The 5897-nt window shown below is 37.1% G+C and overlaps 1 non-coding gene across 1 annotated transcript; it reads left to right on the top strand.

Annotated features, from left to right (window-relative positions):
- Window positions 1-3316: 3316 nt before the first annotated feature.
- Window positions 3317-3423, top strand: LOC128282963 (small nucleolar RNA R71). Its single transcript, XR_008273310.1, has one exon. It is a non-coding gene; the product is annotated as a small nucleolar RNA R71 (small nucleolar RNA).
- Window positions 3424-5897: the final 2474 nt, after the last annotated feature.

The raw sequence follows: 5897 nt of genomic DNA, 5'->3' as shown, positions 1-5897 counted from the left end.
AAATTCAGGAATAAAAATAGCCTCCCCACACTTAAGATGTACATTGTCCTCAATGTACAAAGATAGATAGACAATAGTCACACAATATCATAAGAGAGGGAGAGAAGCGAAACTGCCCTAAATTTTTTTTGAGGCAATCCTTAGAATAATGAAAGTGAAAATTGTAGATATGGCCAATGATGTGCATGAGTCGGAGCTACTATTAAGAAAATAAACACAACTGTCAAGAGAATTAAAGGGTTACTTGATAATAGCCATAAAAATAAACATAGTTTAAACGTATAAATGCCAAGTCTTTATAACTAAAATAAAAATAAAAATAAAAATAAAAATAAAAATAAAAATAAAGCGAAAAATAAAAGATAAAATAAATGGCCTCAAAAGCCCTCATCGGTAGATGGATCTTGAGGTGGTGGTGGTGGAGGCGAGATGTTGACGTGCCGGTAGATCTGCTGCAGAGTCGCCTCGATGCTGTCGACCTCGCAAAACATTGTTGCTTGAATTTAGTGAGTCGCTCGGATATATCAGTCAAAGTGGCTGCAGGAGGTCGGTGACTCGATGGAGGAAAATGGGGAAGGTTAAGGGGCATGGAAGGGTGGTGGTCGAGGAAGAATAAGAAGGGGAAAAAGAAGATGATGGGAGAAAAAAAAAGGAAAAGAAAGAAAAGGGGAGCGTTGGAGAGGCTGGTGGCCGGACGATGGGGGTGGAAAAGGATGGGAAAGTTTAGGGAAGAAGACAAAAGTAAAAGAAAATTAGGGATTGGGGGTTTTATGGGTGACATGATCGTGTGAGGCCTGTGTTAGGCCACACAGCCGTGTCACACGCCCGTGTGGCTCGAGTATTGCCCGTGTTAGTTGCGAAAATTTAATGACCATTCGTCATACGGCCTAGGACACGCCAGTGTGTCCAGGCCGTGTGGTCCACAAGGCCGTGTCGCACAGCCGTGTGCTACGTTGTTCGCTTCTCCCATGCCTGTGTGGTCTCCCACACGCCCGTGTGTCTAAACACACGGTAGTGTGGTTTGCCCGTGTAGCTCTCTGACTTATTTTAAATTTGAAAATTTAGCTCCAATTTTCACACGGCCTAGGACATGCCCGTGTGTCCAGGCCGTGTGGTGTCGCACACCCTTGTGGCCTCTTTTAACCTATGCCTATCGAGTTTGGGTGATTTAAGCCCTGTTTCCACATGGCCAAGGACACGCCCGTGTGTCCAGGCCGTGTGGGTCACTTTACCTCTATAAAAACATGAAAAATAGATAGAATAAATGGGTCAGTGGTGTTAGTGCTCGGGTTGCCTCCCGAGAAGCGCTTATTTATAGTCTAAGCTTGACTCACCTCATACTTGCACGGTCATGGTGGTTCGAGGAGTTGAAACTCCTCATCCCTGCTATCAATCTTATCAAAATAAGGTTTTAGACGAGTACTATTTACCTTAAAAGTGCCAAATTTGGAATGAGTTACCTCGACTGTACTGTATGGGAAAAGGTTGAGTATCGTAAAAAGGATTGCTCCATTAGGTTCAGAGGTGGCAATACAAGGATCTGCTTCATCTAACAGTACTTTGTCTCCAACCTTTAGTTGATTCAAGTCACCTCTAAGTTTATCGCGGCACTACTTTGGTTCATCGTGTATTCTCGATTTCTCCTTAATTCTTGTTCACCATTCATCTAGTTCCTCGATTTGTAATCTTCGTTCCTTAAGAGTTGTTCGTGGCTCCATTATGTTATCCCTAGGGATTTTCTGCATAGAAGTTTGAGCTAAGATGTTATTCTTATGGAAAGAATTCATAATATCATCTCGATCACTAGATAGTCTGACGAAATCATGAGCTTGAAGTTTAATCGTGTCATCATCTACACGAAGCATTAATTCTCCTGTACCAACATCAATAATAGTTCTAGCAGTTGCTAAAAAGGGTCTACCTAGAATTAAAGTACGTCACTATCCTCATCCATGTCTAAGACAACAAAATCGACTGGGAATATAAATTTGTCAATTTTAACAAGCACATCTTCAATTATACTCCTAGGAATTCTAATGGTTTTATCAGCCGATTGAATGCTCATCCTAGTTTGTTTGGGTTTCCCTAGTCCTAGTTGTTTAAACATCTTGTATGGCATAACATTAATACTTGCCCCTAAATCATCTAAGGCATTATTAACATTTAAACTATCAATTAAATAAGAATCGTAAAACTTCCTGGATCTTTCAATTTGTTGGGTAGCTTGTTTTGCAGAATAGTCGAGCAGACTGCATTTAATTCCACATGCGATGACTCATCTAACTTCCGTTTATTTGTTGAAAGTTCTTTCAAAAATTTAACTGCGTTTGGCATTTGCGAAAGAGCTTCAATGAATGGTAAGTTAATATGCAACTTTTTTAAGAGTTTAAGAAATTTACCAAATTGTTTTTTGGTGCGGTCTTTCTTAGTTGTGTCGGGATATAGAACACGAAGTGTATACTCTCTACTTATCGGTTTCTGCTTATTGTGGTTCACCTCATCCTTACCTTTACTTACCATAAGTCCTTGCCTCGGTCTTGGTTTAGGTTCAACTAACCTTACTTCACCTTGAACAGTAATCGCATGAAGTTGTTTTCTTGGGTTAGTTTTGGTGTTACTTGGCAAGTTACCATGTGGTCGTTCAGAAATCAAATTAGCAAGCTGTCCTATTTAAGTTTTGAGCCCTTGAATCAATGCTTGCTGATTCTTAAGCTCTATTTCAGTATTCTAAAAGTGAGTTTCTAACAACGAGATGAATTTTGTGAGCATCTCTTCAAGGTTCGATTTATTCTCTTATTGGTAAGGTGGTTGTTGATAACCTGGAGGATGTTGTGGCCTTTGATTTCCTTGACCACCCCACAAGAAATTGGGATGGTTCCTCTAGCCTGCATTATAAGTATTACTATACGGGTTACTTTGAGGTCTAGAATTATTACCCATATAGTGGGCTTATTCCTCCTCAGTGCTAGAGTTGAAGGATGGATAATCTGTGTTGTGTACTCCTCCTCTATTTGAATCACACCTCAACACTAGATGTACCTAAGTAGAAACCCACAAACCATCAATCTTTTTATTTAAAAGTTCTACCTGGTTAGATAGCATAGTGACCACGTCGAGGTTAAAAACACCAGATGCTTTTGCCGACTTTGTTCTCATGACTTGCCACTGATAATTATTTAGTGACATTTCTTCAATAAATTCGTAGGCCTTTATAGGTGTTTTGTTGTTTAAAGTTTTATCGACAACTGCATCGATTAGTTGCCTTATTGAGGGGTTCACACCGTTGTAAAAAGTCTAGACCTGCAGCCATAGAGGTAACCTATGGTGAGGGCACCGTCTCAATAAGTCCTTGTATCTCTCTCATGTGTCATAAAGAGTTTCTAAATCCATCTGTACAAACGAAGAGATATCGTTCCTTAATTTAGCCATTTTAGTCGGTGGAAAATATTTAAGTAAAAATTTTTCGGTCATTTGCTCCCAAGTGGTGATTAACCCTCATGGTAACGAGTTTAACCACTGTTTAGCCTTATTTCTCAATGAAAAGGGAAACAACCGAAAGTGAATGGCATCGTCAGAAACGCCATTTATTTTGAAAGTATCACAGAACTCTAAGAAATTGGCCAAATGAGTATTTGGGTCTTCATCCTACAAACCATCAAATTGAACAAACTGTTGAATCATTTGTATAGTGTTAGGTTTCAGTTCAAAATTATTTGCAGCAATTATAGGTCTACAATACTCGATTCAGCCCCCGTTAAATTAGGCTTAGCATAGTCGTACATAGTACGACGAGTAGGATTCTGATTCACTAGATTTGCGGCAACCACAGGAGGCAGCGGATTATTTTGATTTTCAGCCATCTCCTCGGTTGTAATATGGATATCGTCCTCTCACTCTTCCTCTATGCATTGTAGACTTCACCTTATTTCACTTCAGTTCGTACGAGCTGTGCTCTTGATCTCACTGTCAAAAAGAAAAGGTCCTGACAGGTTTCTCCTAGTCATAAACTAGAGACACTTGCCAGAAGCAATTAAAAAGAAAAATTTAGAAAAGAAAAATTAAACTTAAAAAAATAAATTGCAATAAAAATAAAAAATGACTAAAGTAATAAAAATTGAGCATTCCTAATATCTTAGTCCCCCGGCAACTGATCGCGATTTTGTGTGACAGGTTTTAAATACTTATAAAGAATTGTTCTTCAAACTAACTATTATCATGATGTAGGCAAGTGATCGCAGTTCTCGTGACAGGTAAGTTTTAAATATTTATAATTAATCATTCTTGAAACTAACTATTATCTCGATGTAGGCAAGTGTACCTATCGAACAGTAGTATAGTTTTAGCAAGACCAGATTGTCGAACCCAAAGGAACTAAAAGTACTAGTAATGACTGTCTTTTTATTATCTAGCCTAAGAATAATGGAGTTTGTTTTAACTAACTAATTAACTAATCTAAGAATTCACAGAAAGTAGAACTGGGGAATTACTTTTGGAAAAAACGATTGAATTAAGACAATACCTAAGGAAAAATCCACCTAGACTTTACTTGTTATTCTGGCTCTGAATCGAACGATTTATTCATTTAACTTGTTCCGTAGAGATCACTAAGTTATGTTATTATCCCTATTCAAGACTAATAACGTCTAATCCCTAGATTGAATAATTGAGACTTTCCTCTAATTAACACCCTAGGATTACATTAACTCTATCTATGAATCCCCTTATTAGGTTTCACCCTAATCCGAAAAAATCTTGTCACCCTATCTCTAGGCATGCTGTGACAACTCGAATTAGGGCCTAATCGGAATAGTGGTTTTGTGACCACAAATCCGAGATAGAAATAATTGTTTTATAATCATTTTGGGGTTTATGATATGATTGCATGATTGTGTGAAAATTTCGTGATGAAATTCTATGCCTAAAGTGCTTAAATTGAAAGTAGGGACTAAATCGAATAAGTTGCAAAATTTGCATCCCGGAAGTTTTTAGTATGAAATTGTTTTGGAATATTAATTAGGAGGTCTTAAATAGCAATTTGACCAATTTTAAGTTCATGGACAAAATTAGGACATGGAAGGAATTTTGAAAGTTTAGTAAGGAGGGCATTTTGGTCATTTGGATATTAAATGAAATAAAATGGGAAAAATAACACAAAATTGATCATCATCCTCCTTAGTTGCTGCCGTATTCTCCCTCTCTCCATAGCTAGGGTTTCTTCAATTTTCAAGCTCCATAGTAAGTGATTCCAAGCCCGCTTTTAATGTTCTTTACGTTTTGGAATCCGGAAGCTCGATTAAGCTTATGCTAGTAATAATTTAACCTAGGGTTCATATTTGGAAAAATACCCATAGGTGAAATTTGTGTATTTTGATGTTTTATGATAGAATATGAGGTTTTAAATTATGTTAAATAACTTGTGCTACTCGGTTTTAAGTGAAAGCGAGTAAAAGCAGCATAATCGGTAAAAATACCTATTGTTCATAACTATATGATAGAGTGAGAATTTGATGTTGTTGTAGAAGAGAAAATGTTCAGCATATCATAAAATATAAGAATAAGGGCTGAAATTAAATTCCGAGCCTAGGGGCAAAATTGTAATTTTGTAAAAGTTAGGGGCAAAAATGTAATTTTTCCATGATGTGATTTTTGGATTGAAATAAATAGTATGAGTATTAAATGAGCTAAATGTGTTATTATAGATCAAGAAAGACGCGAATTGAGCTCGAGCAGGGAAGGAAAAAGTTTTGGACTAAATTGCAAAATTTCCACATTTTGCACCAAGGTAAGTTGTATGTAAATATTACAATAATTTCATGTACATTCTTATATTTCAGCCTATTATATAAATATACTAGCTGATGTTAAAATATAAATCGACTATTGGAAGAATGGAAATA

Source organism: Gossypium arboreum, chromosome 10 (assembly GCF_025698485.1).
Source record: "Gossypium arboreum isolate Shixiya-1 chromosome 10, ASM2569848v2, whole genome shotgun sequence".
Classification (NCBI taxonomy): Eukaryota; Viridiplantae; Streptophyta; class Magnoliopsida; order Malvales; family Malvaceae; genus Gossypium; species Gossypium arboreum.
This window is presented reverse-complemented; position numbering and strand designations above follow the sequence as displayed.